A 20,857-nucleotide genomic window follows, 5' to 3' on the forward strand; every position below is an offset into this window, starting at 1 on the left:
GGGAATGAGCCTGCCACCCTATTGCTAATCCTGTTCTTTCTGCCAGTGCAAAATGAATGTGAACATTGAGGGATCATTATATATGCCCACTGGTATGCAGCATTCAGCAACTACATTATAAAATACAAACAGTCACAGAAATATCAGCATTTTCTTGCCTCTCCTTTGCTCATTCCACATCAAGCAAATTTCAATACAGGCAAATTCCTGTCTTTGTATATAAGAGAAGGGGAGATGCTACAGCTCTTTCTCTCTCTGTTTACCACATATCACCATCCACTCTTCCACAGCCTAGCGCTTCTGAAATTACAACTTTATCATAGATGGTTAGATCTATAGCCAATGTAAAAGGAGCTTACTGATAACTGTTTCGTATTTTTCAGTTACTTCTTCAGTGTCAGGGCAAACTTGATTTTGCATTCATTTAAGTAAGTCCTACAGTCTTGGAAACCTTCCCTTCACAAACAAATGCTAAGCAAACACTTCTGTTGCAAATCTCAGATCTTTCTATTCATTGCATCGTTTGGATAGGAGCCAGGCGTCAAATCCGATATTTTTCCATTCCAAGTATAATTACCTTTTTCTTTTCTTTCTTTACAGCTATATGAAACACTTTGCAACCACCATTCCACTTTGCAACAATCGTTGAACCCCAAACCACACATAGGGAGGGAGCTCTGTGCAACTTCCCCTCACAGTCAACCTTTTACAAAAGTAAGCAAGCCAATAGCAGCTGCAATCACATGCAAAATATGAGAAAGTGGAGGAGGCATGTGATATTTCTCTACCAGCTGCTTTCAACTCTCAAAATTGGCCTTATTATTTCCCACTCCAAAGAAAAAGGGTATATTGCACATACTTTTTTCCCTTCATGGGCAGAAAAGCAGCTTCAAGCCGACTGATTTAAGAGGGAAATGGTTGGTAGGGAAAGGATTAAGCACCTCCTCCCCACCTCCCCTCTTCCTTCTGGACTTGACTGCAGTTGCCCAGCACCAGCTCTTCTGTGTAACATGTAGTTTGCCCTGAACTTTGCAGCTCTGAAGAGTTCCTGTCTGGAACATCTTCATGAAGCCAGTATGCCCGTGTTATTTAACAAACAGAAAACGTTGGGAAATATTTTGGCATATTTATGTCACCATTGCTCAGCTGACATTTTTCAGAGACAGCAGTGGAGAACACACAGTACTTGCACATAAAACCCATTGATAAAGGGATTTGTTCTGACTGCAGAGGTGACAAATTGTTAACTTTAGCACTATTGAGGGAAATCTTTTATGGCAGATGCCTTGTAGTGGCAGCTGTGGTTAAAGGTTACCTTGATCCTAGAGAATGCCACCTGGTTATGTCATTACATGCTCAATTTGTTTCCGTTTACTTCGGCTGTTTTTTGTGAGTGTGTCCGCGTTATAAATTTAAACCACTGACAGTCCTGTTTAATTCTCACAGCTCATAAGCGAGCAATCCTGGTAACTGTAGTTCTGTGAAGACACAAGGGATCTGCAAGAAAGAATCATCAGCGTGTTCACAAAGCTACAATTTGTAGCTCTACAATTCTTAGAGACATGGCACAATGGCCATGTCAATTCAACCAGTTTTAGACTAGTTGGTGTAGGGAAGCCCTAAATGTGGCCCAGAAGGTAGAATTCTGTCCTTCAACCTGTTTGCAAATCCCTCCTGAACCGGCTTGCTGTCAGTATTATTTGAGTGAGTGACAGATTTACTTGCTCAGCAATAAAATAAGAATATCTCAAACAATGGTTATGTTCAAATATCACTTTGCACATTTAACATTCAGAAACAGTAATAAATTCCCATTTTGCCAAGAGAGGTGGCATTTCATTCCTGCTATCCACTCTTGCTCTTCTGGTAGGCCAATGCTGTGACTCAGCCTTGCTAGGAATGGTACCATGTTTTCTCTCCAGCAGCTGAAGCCATATCTTAACCCTGACAGAGCTAACCATTGCTGTGTGTGTGTGTGTGTGTGTGTGTGTGTGTGTGTGTGTGTGTGTAAAAACTCACCCTTCCTTGGCAACAACAGAGCTGGTGTGGATTAATGGTGAGAGTGTTAGGCTAGGACCTGAGATACCAGGGTTCAAATCTTCATTGGGTCTCAAAGCTCACTGGGTGATCTTGGGCCAGTCACTGCCTCTCAGCCTAACCTACCTCACAGGGTTGTTGTGGGGATAAAATAAGGAGGGAGGAACCATGTATACCACCTTGAGCTCCTTGGAGAAAAAGCTGGGATAAAAATGCAGTAGAATGGATAAATACATTTTATCTTCAGCTATTGAGAAGCCATCAGGATGTGAACCACAGGCTGTTTTAGCACAGTGGCTTGTGAGCTGCAAAGCAAAAAGTCCCAGCTCAGAATCTCATCTCTGCTATGAAATCTGGCAACATTAGGCAGCCCACTGTTTCTCAGCACCAACAACCCATTCACAGTGCAAGGAGAATAATACTGATCTACTGTACACAGCTGCTCTAAGAATAATGGAGGCGTGGACAAATGTGAACTGCTTTGAACTTGAAATGTGCTTTATAAATGCCCTTTTAAAATAAAGTTCAGTTCCCTGTATGAATTATTGGATTCATTTTCAGATGCATGGTGGCAGGAATGGTATTCCCCTGGCCTATGAGCATTCAGTGATATGTGCTGGAGATTTTGTTGCATATTCAAATGGGTGCACATAGGTTGGGGAGGCTGCTGCCACATTGCCACTCCCCCTACACAGATGCATTCATAAAAACCCTGAATGTCTGAAAAAAGGTCTTACATGCTAGCTGCTTTGCAATTATTCTTGGTTGTCATAATGTTTAAATATGTTGATAAAACCATCTTCTGCTCAAACGACTTCTCAGCATTTTCCTGCCACCCTGAAGAATCCTACAGCTATCACCCATATCCTGCATAATATTTTAAAGATGTATATCTTACCAATACAAGTATATAAATCAACAAGTGAGGTTCAGAGTCTGTCTGGGTGTTGAGTTAATATACTTTTGGAAAGTCTGCAAACAATTGCTCTTTGGCATGGCCTTTGTTGTCCCCAAAAGTATCATATCTAGTGTGGGCTCATATGAATTACCTGTATATTTTTGTTTCATTGCAAAATAGGCTGACAGATGAGGGATTAAAGGCTTGAAGCACAGCAAGAGCTACTTTTGATCATTTGAAAGCATTCAGATGTATCATTGCTTGTTCCAGTTTTATAACGTTGATGCAACTGCTGTACAGCTCTGTGCATGAAAAGCTGATCTAAGATTCCCATCTATTTATTTATTAAGACCATTTCTCTGCCTCCCTGCAACCAAATTCTCTGGGCAACTTACAATAGTAATAAAAACCTTTTTTAAAAAATCAGAAGAACAAAATATAGTCCGTTAGAACAAAATATATAATCCGACACTCAAAAAGAAAAATCTAGCAGCAGAGAATTAAAACAAACTGCATTATTATTATGAACCCTGATAAGACACAGGAAAGCTGAAGGCAAAGTATATGGGGCCAGATGTGCACAGGGACATGGGGGGTGGGACTTGTGTGTCCACCTCGGCCCCCATTCTCACGTACCCCCTGTGTATTCAGGCCTATGTGCTGCAGTGAGATAGAAAACTGTTTCTCTGATCAAAGCCTAGGGTCAGGAATGAAGAAGCTGTGGCCCTCCAGATGTCGTAGGACTCCAACTTACATCATCCTCAGCCAGCATATCCAATGGTCATGGATGATGGGAGTTATAGTCCAAGCTGCCCACTGATACCTGGAGAGCCACAGAATCTCCAACCTTGCCTTGGGAAACAGAACTGAGCTTCTTGGTAAGCTGCAATGTGGTGCATTCTTCTGGAGTGGAGAAGCTTAAACATTTAACCAACCTCTCTCTTGAGACGTGTGTGCATGTGTGTGTGAGAGAGAGGCTGAGAGAGGGTGAGTGTGTGTGAGAGAGACAGCAGTCTCTGCTGTTGTGTGATGTTAAACATGTCTTATCTCTGGCAGAGATCTGAACTGATTTCAGTTTTGTTTTGTATTTTCTACAGGTATTCACACTTGCCTCTTTTAACTCCGTTTAACATTATCAATATGTGACAGTTCCACCACTGTAGCAACAGGAAGTGCCAGAGAACATTGTGTTCTTGCAGCTGGCTAAATAAAACATGTTCTTGTGAGGGAGCTTCAAAGAATGTAAAGTTTGAAAAGGAAATGAAAAGATGTCTTCTTAATAACAACACAACTGTCATTTCAATAGGGAGATTCTAGATGCTATGCTTTGTCCAGCTCATAGGAGAAAGCAAAGTTCTTAAGGGCACGTGTATTTTTCTATTCTCATGTTTCAGATGAACTGGATTTCATTTTTAACAAAATAACAGAATCAAGGAAGCAGGTCAAACAAATGCCATTTGATTGTACTGCTTATATTCAGAAACATCTACATAAAATAATATATTGTATAGCCATATTTTAAGATAAATACAGTCATTATTACAAGAATGAGATCGTACTAAAAACTGGATTCCTTCTGTTCTATAGTTCTGCACATCATCTATTTTAAAATAAAATAAACAAATGCCATCCTCTTCTACTGCATCAGCGTTCAAGTCTAAAGAAAGGTTTTATACTTCCATTTCAGAGTTTCACTTTCCTTGCTTAGTAAGCATTTAGAGAATTAACTTCCATGAAAACAAAGTAAAAAAAAGAGCCCGTGTACTTAGGGCTGGATATTATTTCATTTTTATTCAAAAAACAGATATGATGCTTACTGAACAGAAAACATCTAAGTGGTGTACAAAGGACAATCTAAACTATACATTTAAAAATACCCATAAAAGAAGACATTAAAACCAAGTTAGCATAAAATTTTAACATATAAATAAAACCAGCAATATAAAAACAATTATGCATAATAAAACCACATATTAAAATTACATGACTGGGTAGGCTTAGTGAAACAAAAACACTTTTAGGGGGCTCCAAAAACACTGCAGCAAAGGAGTCAGCCTGACATTAATGGTTGGAGAATTCCAAAGGAGAGGAACTGCCATGTTTAAAGATCAATTCCTTGCAAGCGAAGAATGAACAATATGTGGCACTTGCAGATTGAAGCAGTTGTGGTTAATAACAGCCTTGGCCACCCTGAGACAGCAGAAGTGAGACTCTGTTGGTTGTCCTTGATCTCTCAGCAGCTCTTGACATCATTGACCATGGTATTCATCTGGAGAGGCTCAAGGAGGTGGGAGTTGGAGGCACTATAACACAGCGGTTTTGTCCCTACTTGCAAGGCCACCACCGATGGCTTTCAGACGCTGAGGTCCCAAAAGGCTCCATTCTGTCTTCTATGCTACTTAACATCTCTATTTGCTGTCATCTGGGGATTTGGAGCCCAGTGTCATCAGTATGCAGCTCTATCACTCCATTCCAGCAGAATCAGGAGAGCCTGCTAAATTGTTGGACGGGTGCCTCGGCACAGTGATGGACTGGATGGGGGCGAATGAATTGAGGCTGAGTGCTGATGAAGTGGAAGGGCTGTGGGCAGACGGTTCCCATGTCCAGGAGTGAGATGTAGAACCTTCCTTTGAGGAGTTGTGCTCACCCCTGAAGGAACAGCTTCACAGTTTGGGAATACTCCTTGATTCCAACTTGTCAATGGAGTCTCAAGGGGCTTCTGTGGCTTGGAGTGCTTATGCCCAGCTTTGACTAATACAGTGTTCTTGGGCTTAGGGAAGCCTGGCCTCAGTTGTCCATGCTATGATGTCCTCCCATCTGGACTACTGTAATTCGCTGTTCATGAGGCTGGAGTTTGGAGAACGCAGCTGCTAGGCTGGTAAGTGGGGAGACCCTATCAGACGATTTGTGACCGGTCCTGAAAGTGCTGCACTCGCTGCCAGTGAGTACCATCATACACAGCCCTAAACAGATTTGGATCCAAGTACCAAAAGGAACATCTTCCCCAATATCAACCATCTCAGACTCTACATTTGGCATGGCAGGTGGTGGTGCCACCACTAGGGGCTACCCAGCTTGTGTTGACCTGTGAGAGGCCCTGTTCAGCGCCTTTTGCCTGTTTGTGGAATGCCCTCCCTGGTGAGGTGTCTCCCTGATTATTGTCTTTTAAGAGGAAGTTAAAAACATTCCTGTTTACCCAGGTAATTGATGGCTGAAAGACACAGATCCTGGCAACCCTGAAATCACTGGTTGGATGTTTTTAAAATGTGTTTAACTGGGTTTTTAAAAATGCTTTTTTTAAAAAAAAAGTTTTGTTTTATTTATACATTTGCCACCCTGAGCTCCTTCAGGAGGAAAGATGGAATATAAATTGAATAACTAAATGCTAGTAATAAATGAATAACCATGGAACCATTTTGAAAATGTGGGTTAAGCTATTATTCAGCTCCATCAGTAGTTCTCATTTCTCCAGTTTGGTTCCAGTTCAGACAGTAACTTTTGGGGGTGGGAGAATGGTTTGATAGCAGGTTCAGCCTCTTAGAACTACTTCAAATATATTTCCTGTGAATTGATGTCATCCTGTTACGTTTGGAATGGAACTATCAGGGCCAATCTGTGCTGTTTGAGAACAACTACTTATTTAGAAACAGTGATTGTACAATTTGTCCTGGGTTCTTGTGTCTATTCTTCCTTGCATACAAGCTTGAAGGTAGATGTTCTACTACATTTTGTTCCTAGTTTGCTTTCAAAGTTGGTTGATCTGATAAGATAGCAATAAGTATCCAGCCATTCCTTACCGGCTGCATTTCTTAAACTTCCTCAGACAATAAGCTCACAATTTCACTTAATTATTCAGATATTTTGAGATTTCTATATTGCTATCATACAGGCTCCTGAGCATTTGCAAACATTAGATGTTGCATTAAGCATTTTTATACGAATAAACTCCTAAAACAGGAAAGGCAGCCTATTTATTTTAGTGTCACTACACAGGATATAAGAATTCCTTTTCCAATGGATAAAATAAATTTTTGGCAGGACATAGTTTGTCTGTGACAAGATAGATTTCTATTTACAACTTTCAGGGATTTGAAGAAAAAAAAGCATATAATCTTGTTATTTTATCAAGCAAATCACTGAAAAACAATATTAATTTGAACAAGATGTATTGAAAGATGCTGGCTACATTTAGCCATAGCCAGTGGCAGTATTTCTCATTTAAACCCCAAAAAGAAAGAAAAAGATCAGAAGCAATTATGTCATCGTTACCTTTTCCTCAAGCAGTACAACAATAATTCTTTCAGGGTTACTTTTGTCAAATGCTGCCTGAGTGCGTATTCATAATTCATCTGTTTACAATAATTAGCGATGTTGCCAAATAAATAAATAACCCCCAAAACATTTGCCAAGTAAATGAAGGAAGGCTTGGAGGGAGCGCTCTACAGTTTTCATGTCATTGCCATTAACTTAGTTTCTCAGACTTATTACATTTTCTTACTGAACACTTCATGCCTTTGGCAGCCACAATGAGGGAAGGACATTATTACACAATGCATGATGAATCCTTCAGATCCATCTGCTGATTTCTCTTCCAATTTGTACATTAATAAAATTCCGTGGGTCTCCATAGAAACACCTGGCCTTTTAAGAAGTCAGTTTTGTTATGGAGCCCTGGGAGAACCCATGTAGTCCAGTCACTGACCCCTCTCCCTCCTGTAGCTGCTGGTGAACAATATCTTGGGTTCTATCAACCAATTGTCCTCTCTCTTCTCTTGAAGAACCCCAGGGTAGGAAACAAATATTCCCCTTTCCCTGTTAAATTGTTCAGAGGTAAGACAGAAGAAGAGACAATTTAATCATTCTCAGTCTTCTCCAGTGTCAAGGTACGTCCTCGAAATCCTCTCTCCTCACTCCTGCTTTCTGGGGGGTTCCAAAGAGGCCATTCTTAGGCTCCATGTATACTTAATGGTATTCCTAGACTCAATCCAAATGTCCATCTGCGGAACAATTCTGTTGCTCAGACCAGCATAAGTCTAATCCATTTCAGTAGGCCTTGTGCTGAAATGGTGCTTGGGAGAATAGAAGGATCTCATTGGTATCTTTCGGGATCCTACCTTGTGGGAAACAACTCCAAACTTAAGATTAATTGAGTGTCACGGGAAGTGACCATAAGTACTAGCATAGAAGGAACCCTGGAGCTAACTAGAAGACAAGGCAGGAAGAGAAAGGCAAAGCAGAGGAGAGTAGTGATCTCAGATCTTGAGGCTAGCATTTATAACATACTCACACTGATATTTTAGCAATATTTTCCCAAGTGCCAAAAACTAGCTGATTGTCAGCGCTTGAGAAACTCTGCGCACAAGGCTTCTAAAACACAAGTGCTGACAATCTGCTGATGGGAAACATTGCAGAAGGAGCTTAGCAATCCCTGCTCTTCGTGTCACCCACGTGTTCACAAACAGCTGAATGTCAGTGCTTGGGAAGAGCTGCATGCACTTTTTTGCCTGTGTGGTTTGATTTCAAACCATGCTGCGAAAAATGGGGCAGCTGACCTCACTGTCAAACCTGGCTTGTAAGGGTATGTGGAGATAGGGATCCAGCCAACAGGCTGAATCCAGGTTTCCACCCCAGTTCGAAATGAATTGTCATACCCTGTACTTTTGCATTCCATTAAGAGCATAAGAAGAGCCTGGTGAATCAAGCCAATGGTCCACCGGGTCCACTATTCTGTTCTCATTGTGGCCAACCAGGTTCAACCTTTTCATTACCTCCACCTTTCATTACCTCCACCTTTGCAGATATACCTGACAACAGAGGATCACATTCCCTCTATCTGATGAAGCGCACTCTAAATGCAAGAAAGCCTATTTCATTAAAATAGTTCATCTTCAGTGTATCACAAAGTTTTTTATTGTAACACAATTTTATTCTCGCTGCAACTCTCTTGTATTTTTATGCTGTGAAGTGCTGTGATCTACAGATGGAGGCCGGTATACAAACGTAATAATGATAATAATTTAAATCTAGCAAGAAAAATAAGTGAACATGAACTGAGTACATTGGTTATAACTTTGGTTTACTGTCATACAATAGGATTGTGTGACAGGATGTGCAAAAGAGAGGACAAATGTGTCTTCCTGATACTCCCGTACAACGTAAAAGGTGAAGAAGACATGGGACTTGCAAAAGAAAGGAGGGGGAGACCCCAAGAACATATCTTACAAATAATTTCAGAGGCTTTAAGCACTAATTATGCAGAATAGACGAGCTCTGGCAGGTACTGGCAATAATTATACGATGCAACCAATTTAAAATGCTGAATCCTGAGGGATATGGTTTTGTGATACAGCATAATTATACTTCCTCCACATGAAAGTGCAGTATTCATTTCCCAGAGCACTCAGCCAAACATAAATATCATTACAAGGTCTGATCCAGTGTTTAGTGAAATCCACAGGCATGCTCTAGAGGGCCAAGAATCATATGGAAGAAAAACCTCAAACGCTGCAAAAAGTATTAACAGAGTGACCTAAGAACATGCACATACAGTTATTTAAAAAGCATATAATGGAGACTCTGTGCAAAATGCAATCTGATGAAAGGATATCAGATTATTAGATGATCCAACCAAAGCATAACTAGATGCCTCCAGGAAGCCCACTGGATCCTATGGAAAAGGTCAGCTGTAGAAAGCCTGTTGGGCCTGAAGAAAGCAGCCACCCTTTCCTGCTGCAGATCCAACTTTAGAATTTAGCTTTTTATAATTCCTAGAGTGCAGTAGGGCATGGGGAGTATTCTTAGGTATTTCTGCAGTCAACGACAGCAAAGGAGGCAGAATAGCTGGCTACCTACAAGCCTCACTTTGCTAAAATGTCATCCAAATTATCCTTTGGCATGTGCATAGTTTGCAAATGTTCAAACTTTTCCTGAAGTCTAAAGGCACTTGTTGCAGACAAAACATGGATCACCAATTCTGACCTGTCTAGCATAACTGGAGACAAGGAGGATTCTATCAAGGCATGTCACATTTATGTTCCTGTTTGATTCTAGTTTAGATCATTGATCTGAATTGCAGGAGGCCTTTTGTGATTTTTTTTGGGTGAAAGTTGAAAGAATAAGGCTATGGCACTTTGTTATAAAAATTATTTAAATGCATTTATTTTTTAAATTTCTTTACCACCCTTCATCGGAAGTTTACAATATTGTTGCATGCCACCCCAATCCCTAATCAAGGGTACGTGTTTCCAGGGTATGTGTTTCCTTTGGGGAATGAGGCACACCGTAAACTGTGGTGTCTTTAGGATATATAGTTATTTACACATCTGTACAACCTGAGCCCATGATGAAGAGGCTCACAGCATTAACAACCCAAAAGGGTACTGTTTTTCCTATAGCTGCAGCCTTGGATTCATACAGAAATCAAGAATTATTCTCAGATCTTGCTCTCTCTTTTCTAGCTTGCTGCTTTACCTCTAGATCACATCACTGCAAGCTCTCCTTCAAACTCTGGCTTTATCTTCTAACTAACCACGTGCAAAGGAGGGGGAGGGGTCCCACCCATTTGCCTTCGCACACAAAGCCCCTTTCCTCCCCCCACCTTAATGGCCCATCACCCAAGCTATCACCTCAACACAGGTTCATATTTGAACACTTGCTGGATCCAGGGGTTAGAAGAGTCTCACATACAGCCTACTTCTTCCCTGCCCAAACTCACAATATAAAAACACAACAAGACATAACATGGTAACAAAAAATAAGTGGGGGAAAACCCTGCAATTTAAAAGGTCATAGAAGAAGAATGACCTTTAAAAGGTCATAGAAGAAGAATTCCCTGGAAAAGACCCTGATGTTGGGAAAGGTGCAAGGAGAAGGGGACGACAGAGGATGAGATGGTTGGACAGTGTTCTCGAAGCTACCAGCATGAGTGTGACCAAACTGTGGGAGGTAGTGGAAGACAGAAGTGCCTGGTGTGCTCTGGTCCATGGGGTCATGAAGAGTTGGACACGGCTAAACGACTAAACAGCAACAACAAAAGAAGAAGAAGAATGTTTTTGTGTGACCATGTTGGCTACAGCTGATGGGAGTTATAGTCCAATAACATCTAGAGGACAGCACATTGTTGACCCCTGGCATAGGCAATACTGAGCTAAATGTACCAGTGATTTGACTTGGGACTAGGCAGCTTTGAGCATTCCTATAAACGGAAGCATCATGGGTCAGAGGTAGGCCTGATTCCTTCTCATGTCAGCAGCAGTCAAAAGTTTGCAGGACTTACTGACTGCATAAGACGTGGATGGTGAACTTTGGGATGCAATCTAGTGCACAATCATGTGCAAGTAAGCTTTGCTGAATACAGCAGGACTTGCTACTGAATAAACATGTGCATGAGTGGTATGCCACCAAGAGAACTGTGAGGAGCAGCAACCTTCAAGGGGATGGGAGCAGAAGCTTCTAAGGGTGCCCAAAGCCAATTTGCAGTCTGAATAATTTTAAAAGATGATATTATGCTCCATTGTGCTGGACACAGAAGCAGGCACTGGGAATCTGTAACTAAACCCAGGACACCTTCCTGCAAATAAAAGCCTTATAGAAGCTGAGAGATTCCTGTGAACCATGGGCAAGGAGAAGGGTGGGCAAAGTAGTTTGGGACAAATGAGAGAGGCATCCAGTGCAAATTTGGAAGGATGGAAAGGGGACTTCTCAAAGTTACACCCAAATCTATCACACCATTAAGCCCACGATTTACTTTGGCCACATCAGTAGTCTCATCGCTTAGTTTTAAAGTCATGCTAATCTTTTGCTGAGATCAGGGGTTTTAAACAGTATGCAAGCTAAGCATGCAAAAAAGTGTGCATGTGCTCAGTTTAGAATCTAGAAGAAACTGTATAAAATCAATGCAAAAAATAGCTTGACTGGTGCATTATTTAAAAGATTAAGGTTCCGAAGAAGCAGAGCTGGCCATTAATCAACATTTTTACCTGCAGCTGTTTGGTGGTCTAGAAATGCCATTCAGCGTATGGCATTGTTCTGTGTTTCCAGGAGAGGAGATTCCCCCAAACACTTTAATCTGCAAGAGGGTCATTCAGATATCACAAAGGGGTCATTGGTAGAAGAAGAGGAGGAGGAGGAGTTTGGACTTGATATCCTGCCTTTCATTCCCCTTAAGGAGTCTCAAAGCGGCTAACAATCTCCTCTCCCTTCCTCCCATACAACAAAGACTCTGTGAGGTGAGTGAGGCTGAAAGACTTCAAAGAAGTGTGACTAGCCCAAGGTTACCCAGCAGCTGCATGTGGAAGAGCGAGGACGCAAATCCAGTTCACCAGATTACGAGTCGACCACTCTTAACCACTACACCATGCTGGGTCGTCCCCCCCAATGAAATATACTGGAGTTGTATCAGAAAACAGTGAGACAGCAATCCTAAACACACCTAGGGCTTCATACCACTTGATATTAGTTATCCATTACTCTTACACTAGTGACAAGACAGTTTCATTTTGATCTGACAGAAAGCTGCATCCACATGTGTGCATGTATGTATGTGTGTAATGTATTGCTATAAATTAAAATCAAACTCAAACTTACACGTGATTGTTTGTGACACAAATCTCTTTTAATTTACTGCTACCAAAAATGTGTCTTATCTAACTTTTATTTATGCTACTTTTTAAAAGACACCAGGTAAGATGTAGGTTGTGGTTGTTTTTTAAAAAAAAGTTGATTGAAGACTCCCCAGTCCCACAAGGAATGAAAGAAAATACATTTACAGAGAGAAAAGCCTGTAGATCAGCTTTTTAATTATTTTGCTGTTGTTGTTTTTCTTTTGGCAAGGAATCGAGTTTCCCAACTGTAGAAAGTACATCCAAACAGCATCTTGCTGGCTATCTGCCATTTTTTATGTAAACCAGCATACACCTATTTTTGGAATTGGAGAAGTCATTGTTCGGATGTTATAATCAGCAGTTCAACTAAAACAATGCACCTTGCAAGGATGGCAGGAAATGGGGGCAAATACTAATTACTGTCATTTTCTATTTCACTGTGAGTTGGCAGCACTTCCTTCTCAGATTCTGCTGGCCCCCAGCTCTTACAAAAATAGAAATGTTAAATTTCTGTATAGCTGTGAACCGTCTCCGCCCTGTTTTGAATCTGGCATATAAAATGAATGTTCTCTCTTCTCATAATGTTTATTTATGCTAAAGATAACACAGCTAAGACCTGTGGAGCCCCACCTCTGTTGTTCATTGGTGACTCATGGTCCTGAGGACAGAGAGCTGTAGGGGATCACTTTCTAGCAAAGGTACGTTTACAGGTTCGAGGATGAAGAGGGAGAAAAGTGTGGCGAATTTTCAAAGTGTCCCTTTTCACTACCTTGCAAACATCTTGGGTATATTCTGGGCATCAGGATTCATTAAAATAATAACCCTTAGCATTTACACACCATTCAGAATGGCCAATGTGCTTCCCGTATGCTATTTCATTCAGTGGTATTTTTCATGAAAAAGAGGTGCTGGAACTCACCATGAACGCCTCCCTTGTTCTCTTATAATAGCAATGGTGCCCACCTGAAATAATTCCCTGGTCTCAATTATGTTTACCATAGCCTGCAAGACCTTTAGCACCATAGTGCAGAATGGGTAGGCGGCTTAGGCCGAGAGACAGTGGTCTGCTGTAAAGCCCACTTGGTGACTTTATGCTGAGTTGGTATTTTAAATGGGGACATCCTAGTTCACAGTTTTCATCCCTGCACCTACCACAGCACTGATGCCCTTCCATTTGTTAGCATATCACATCACACAAAGACAGTTTCACAATTACACAATAAAACTTGGCTGACAAATTCTGGGAGGTTTGACTAAAGCATACATAAGCTCTAAGAAAGCCCTTAAGGTTTCATGAGATTCTAGAATGTTCTAGGACAAGGGTCACCAAACCTTTGAGGCCTGAGGGCACATTGGAAGTTTGAGAGAATGACACATGGGTAGGGTTGCCATATTTCAAACAGTGAAAATCCAGACAGAAAACAAAAAACCCTACCAAAACTCCAAATTCCAAATTCCCTTCGAATTAAAGTTTACATTGGAAAGAAGTATGATATCAACGACTAAATGGGAAGGAAGAGGAAATGGATATAGTTGGGTATTTCCAGAGCTATCTATGTTAGGAAGCTCATATCTCAGGGAATTGGGATTGAAGCCTTCATTAGGGAACTAGAGAGACGCTCCAGGACCAAATCTTTGCTCACAGTGCATGACAATAGAATGTTTATAGCTTCAGTATATAATAATGTTTTTGTAGGCTGTTATCATTAAAATGATAAATGTGTAAAAAAAAAATCCAACACACGCATTCTTCCATGAGTTTAATGAAATGCTAATGTAATGGTTATAAATACATGGAATTATAAATGACAGATCTTAGATAATAGTTTCCAACTGCTACACACTGTCACATAAAATTTGATGAAGTACCTTAATAATGAGGCGGCTTGCCTATTAGATTACAAAGACCGTTTTATAGCTTATGTCACTTCAGCAGTGTCCCCAAAGATTGATAAGTATCTTCTGATATAACCATAAGCATTTTATAAGTGCAAACGGTAAGCACCTCCAAGAAAGCAGGGCCAAATTAATTAAAGACATTATGACTTCCCAACACTTTAAAAAAAAATTATCAAAGGTTCTGTTAGTTAAGCACACTGAGCAACATAGACCTTGGACGTGGTCAATGGCAGGTCCACCATTATGGGCATTTGAAGAGCATGGAAGAAATAAAGAAAGCTGCATCATCTTGTTTGTTTTGGTTTTCCAGCATAAGGTAGATGAATGAAACAGGCAGTCGACGCCTCTGTATACCAATGTATATCCTCCATATATTGTTATATCAACTCATGTAAATTGTGTGCATTTGAGTACCCTGGGATCCGGAGACTGTGATGAGACAGGGGAGTAGGAAATGCATCGTTGTATTTTCCTTGTGCAACTGGAATTGTGTCAGGGGAAACACCTGAACAGAGCTATAGAGGAGATGAGAACAGCATCCAGTGAGAAGCAAAGGGAAATCTCACAGCAAGTTTGGAAAAGCAGTCTTCAAGGTCAGTTACGCGCTTCCTTCTCTCACCTCAAACAATACATTCTAAGGTTGTTTATTTGGGGGGGAATACTTCAAGTGGCATAGAATATAGCTGTGTGCAATTATTGCGCTCAGAAAGGAATTTAAAAGATTAAGCATAATTCCTGCTGGGGTTTAAGCCAGTAATTATAAATAGAGTTGGGACTTATTCTTGCAGCGTTGGGCACTCCAGGCAAGTAAAAGCTCTTTCCTCTTTCATCTCATTTTCCATGTGCAGTGAAATGACACAGGTATATCGGATCATCTGCTCTTTGCAAGAACTAGGCTTTAGGGCAGAATGACACTAGGTGCGGGCGATGCATGATTACATCTCCTGACATTAAAGGGGGGCAGGGAGAACAGGCAGACTTTTTGCATCTCCATGTGATTAAAAATCTTAAATATAAATCTGCATTGCCTAAAAAGTATGTACAGTGGTGCCTCGGGTTACAGACGCTTTAGGTTACAGACTCCGTTAACCCAGAAATAGTACCTCGGGTTAAGAACTTTGCTTCAGAATGAGAACAGAAATCACGCGGTGGCAGTGGGAAGCCCCATTAGCTAAAATGGTACCTCACGTTAAGAACTGTTTCAGGTTAAGAACGGACCTCCGGAACGAATTAAGTTCTTAACCCAAGGTACCACTGTATTCTTCTTGCAAATATTTTGTTCCTGAAATATTAAAGCTAGGACATCCAGAAGACTTGGCCATGGTCTTTAGCTTTGAATAAGATCTTAGGATCAGAGCCATGAGGTGAGGTGAAGCAGCCACCTCATGTGGCAGAAGGTGCCAGAAGGGGCACCCCAGTGGGTGCCCCACCTGCCCTCCTGCTTTCACCACCACTGGAGAAGCAACCCAGGCAATGGAGGCTTCAACAACGGCAGGGCAGAGCAGCAGTTCTTGCTGGCCTCCCCCACCCCTAGAGGGTACCAGCAGCAAAGCCGTGCAAAATGCCCCCCTCTTGTTGAGAGTCTCGGCAAGAGGGAGCTGTTCCAGTGCACTGTGTTGCACCCTGGCAGGGAGTCTTTCCTCCAACCCAGCAGCGAGGCTCGGCAAAGGCTTTTCCTTAAGGATTTTTTTCTTTCTGCCCAGCAGGGTGGCAAGAATATTCAAGGGTGTCTCCTTAAGAAAAAGTCCTTACAAACCCTCACCACCACGCCAGTCAGGGGCGAGGAGTTTTGGCAATAGCTTCTCACTAAGGAAAAACCCTTGCAAAGCCTCACCGTCAGGTGACAGGAGAGAATCTGCAATGACCTCCCCTTGAGAAGCTTGGGCCCCCTCCCATACCCAGTGGCAAGGCATTCCAAGGGCTCTTCCTTGAGGGGAAGCCCTGGCAGAGCCTCATGCCCCTAACTCTATACAGGGGCAACTGCAAAGCATTTTGCCTCAGGTGCCAAAACATCTCAGGGTGCCCCTGGATCTGAATTTAAAAATGTGCCAAATACATCAGGTGGGAGATGAGGGACACAAGGATGCCCAAGATATCCATAACATCATCATCATCATCGTCATTAAAATTTGCAAAAAATGTTTTTAATAACAAGAATAATATATTTAAAAATGCCCTATACCCATAGATCTCAGGGCAGTTAGTAACATGTCCGTAAGAAGCATGGTGGGTGTGCTACTTTCTCACACAAAAAAGTGAAGAATGGCACCTGTACATCTGACACCATATCTCTGGTTCCACAAATTTTATAAACTTTCTCTCTTTTTAAAAAATGGAAGTTGGGGATCCAGAAAATATGTTTTTTCTCCCTGTGGACACCCATGAGGAATTTCGCATTTCTCTCATTGGCCAAGGACCATCGATGCTCAAATGGTAACATTCCAAGCAAAAAGAGAATGCACTTGACCTGAAGGCAAGAGTTAATTGCTATGTTCTCAGATATACATTGCTGGAACAAAATGACAAGAAGCAGCAACAAAGCGAAAACATCAGATTAAATATTTGGGAGGAAGATAAACAAGAAACTCAGCAAGACCACCCAGCTTCACTCAGGGTAAAATGATAAATGCTGCTCATACAAATTAAATGGGGGAAGACGAGTTCATAAAAAATAATGTGGGGCAAGGGGCTTTTTGTGCCTTGAAATCCTTGAATTGCAAAGAAATGGAAGATATACCAGCAAGTTGTCATAATTTCTAAGGTCATGTAGTGCCAAATTTCAGTTTTCTATCATGAAGCGTTATCTCTAAATCCCACTGGCTTTGGTTGTATTTCTCAGAAAAGCTATGGTGATAATATAAAATCACCCATGGCCTAGCATATTTCAGTTTAATTTGACTCAGAATGCTGATAACACTCACATGGTGCTTGTACATCACAGTCACCACTGCACTCTGGATATGCTTCTAAAGAAAACTGGAAAAAGCATTATTTATGTACTTGATTTCTAAATGTATCCTCTGCCTGAGGGCCCTTGGGCATGTGTGTACAATAAAATGCATAAAAGTTAACATCCCTCCCTGACCCCCGGAATAGGGATGAAACATAATTAAAAACCAAATGGAATTAAATCTGCAGAGATCCACTTTTTACATCGCAACACAAGCAAAAGTAATTTTGACACCGGGTGGAAGATTTCCCTTCCATACAGTCTTTTCACTGACATATAATATATCTAGAGGCATATAACCTGCTCCCTTTGTAAAAGACAGGTTAAATGTTCTTTGTAAAATGGTTCAGCTACAAGGGCAGAATTAACTGTGACGGCAATTTCACATCAACCCAACTGAAATTATATTGTAAAGAAATCCTCGCCATTTCCTCGTGTGTAGCGAGCACTTATCCTGCTCCATTTATAATTCCCACCATAGGAATTTTGAGCTCTCTCTCTCTCTCTCTCTCTCTCTCTCTCTCTCTCTCTCGTGTGTGTGTGTGTGTGTGTGTGTGTTTCCTTTTTCTGTAAACAAGTGGCAAAAAAGGTGGCAAAAGATCTGAAGTTCCAGGAGTTTCCTCTAGCATTTCTGTTCTGGCACAAATTTTAGCTGGCTTATATGTATTATTATTACTATTCATCTCATTTCTATACTGCTTTATAAAAGCAGCATAGATCTCAAAGCAGTTTACAGCCTACATTAAAACACCAAATAAAACAATGCAGAACAAAAATATTACCGAAGAAAGTCAAATATAAAGTATACATTCAAAGCAACATAATTAGCAGGAAACTATCCTAAAGATTTCAGAACAAAACATTACAAAGGAGGGCAACAGCAAAATGAACATTAAATGCAGCAAAGTTAACGACCAAAAAAATTATCTGTAACATTTTGAAAGGAAACATTGCTAAAGGTAGTGAAATACAAAATGCAAATTTAAAACATTGTAATTAGCAAGAGAATAAAATGTGACCTGAGTGGTCCTATACATAAAGCATACATAAATTGTTGCATTTTGGAAAATCATCTCCTTCATATTAATCCTTCAAAGGAGTGTAGGGTGGCCATGCCTGAATCCATTCCCAGCCAAAGCGCAACACTTTTAAGGGTGCAATTCTATGCATGCACACTGCAGAGTAAACCCTGTAGAATGCTGAGAAGTTGTGTACAGGATCTCTTATTCAGTGGGACTTATTTCTAGGTAAGTGCACACAGGATTACAGCTCAAGATGTGTTAAAAGTACTTTCAGTATTGTGATTCAAACAACCAGCACAGCACTTCAGTTGATGGGAGATTTGAAAATTCTCTACCCGAAACTCGACAGAAACCCAGGAATTACATGTTAGTGAAACTGTGCATATACTCTTAGGACCAGGTTCAGCTACACAATCTTGCTAGTGGGAGCCAGCACAACAAGGTTTTCACTGCCTCTCCTCCCTCTGCATGTCCCCCATACCCCACAAATTGACTCTGTGGGGTCAAGGAGACCCCCAGAACAGCACATGGTGGTAGGGAATATTGTTTCGTCTGGCAAACAAAGATGCTTACAACGGTGGAACAATTGTATTACTGCAACATTGAATTCCACTCTAAATGTTTCTAAATAATTAAAACAGCAGGATTCTTGCTACATTTAATTTGAAATTTAATTATTATACTGACTCTCTCTGTGTATACACACACACACACAAACACTGCAACAATGTGTACTATAGAAATTTAAGCAGAAATGCTGTGAACATGATTATTTCAAATGTTTTGTTTCAGATTGTCAGGGGGAATATCAGCACACAACAATGCTCAAATTTATTAGAATGCCCAAGTAACATTCCTCAGACATATACTTGCCATGGCCTATATTAATAGCAGAAATGAATTACTTTAGTTTTGTCCTTTGAAGTAATTCCCCATGAGAACTGGGCCCAAGAGAGCTCCTAAGGGGGTGGATAAGAGCTCACAACTGTAATTCTCCTCCAATATTCCGAATTAAATTATTAATCATCATCATTATTAGAGAGTCTGCTACTGAGGATCAAAATATAAAATGGGTGGACAGTCAAATACCAGCACCTTCGCTTGATGTCACAGACAACTAATTATTCTAAATGTATAGAACAGCCTTCCACAACATTACTGCAAATGTTTTATCTCACCAAATTGGTTTTTGGAATTCCGTAAAATGCTAGTGCTAGCGTATCTTGATCACATGCACACGAAACCACATGCGGGGGGTGGTTTAGAGAGATTATACAATCAAAACACACTAAAGTACAAATAATAATCAGAATTCAATAAATGCGTTTCAAGTTCTTCATTCAAAATAGAAAGGTAATAGCTGAACAGGATAAAATTCTCAAAAAATTCTGGAGATTTGTTTTTGCAAAGCCATTGCTATCCAGAGCCCTGTTTTGAAGTCCCTACACACTCTCTTATGTTACAGTGTCAGTGTGGGAGCTGTCATATTGACACCCCTTTCTCATTGCTGTTGAGGTAATGCTGGAGGAGTCTGCGCAGTTCCCCCTACACAGACCAGTGTTGCCCCGGTTTCCTAGAGAGGAAGTTCCATGGCACGAGGAAAAACCACATAGGTTCCTTTCACAAGACCTGTGGCTTTCCTTGTTATTTCAGGAACCCGGGGGGGGGGGCGGACGACTGCACTGCGACAACTCCTGTGTCACTAAATGTGTCACCGCGCTTCCCAATTCCTTGATTTGGAATGTGAGCCTTTGTGACTCCGTGGTCGCTTTCAGTACAAGGTGAGAGTTATGATCCTCCAAGATAAAAATCTGAGCCAGAGAATTACCTGGAGTGGGAAGTCATCATGCCCACCCCTTATCTGAGGTGAGCATTGCAAGACCTTGAGACTCGCCCCGAGCATGGAGGGTCGAGTCTTGGCAATGCCACTAGTAATAATATTATTAAACCTCTATTAAATATTAAACCTGGAGCTAAGCAAGTCAAAGGCTGAAATCCAGGTATCCAGAGGCATACAGAACACCTGTTGAGCTCACTCTCTACGTCGTCTGTGAATTATTAATCAACTTCTGCGCATTTGGAACAGGATTTTGTATAGAGGAATATGCTGTTAGCTCACAGAAAACACTCAGTGACATTTAAAGCAGGTAGTGACCATGTTTCTATTTATACCCAACAAACCACCTTCCTAGCATATTACAGCAGCAGTTTCAATTTAACACGTAAGTAGAGCACAGGCACAAAGGAGGAGATGGTTGGTTTGACAACAACAGTGACCTAAGTTGTAGGTATTACTCCGGAGTGGCTATTTGTGTTTGGAGAACATTCTTTTGAGAGAGAGAGTGAGTAATGCTTTTACCTGAAGAAAGCTGTTCTGAGAAGAAAATCAGGAGCATGTGTGAGAACTGAAGTGTCATTTTTTGGGGACAGAGAACACTAGCCAGGCACA

Source organism: Podarcis raffonei, chromosome 10, assembly GCF_027172205.1.
Source record: "Podarcis raffonei isolate rPodRaf1 chromosome 10, rPodRaf1.pri, whole genome shotgun sequence".
Classification (NCBI taxonomy): domain Eukaryota; kingdom Metazoa; phylum Chordata; class Lepidosauria; order Squamata; family Lacertidae; genus Podarcis; species Podarcis raffonei.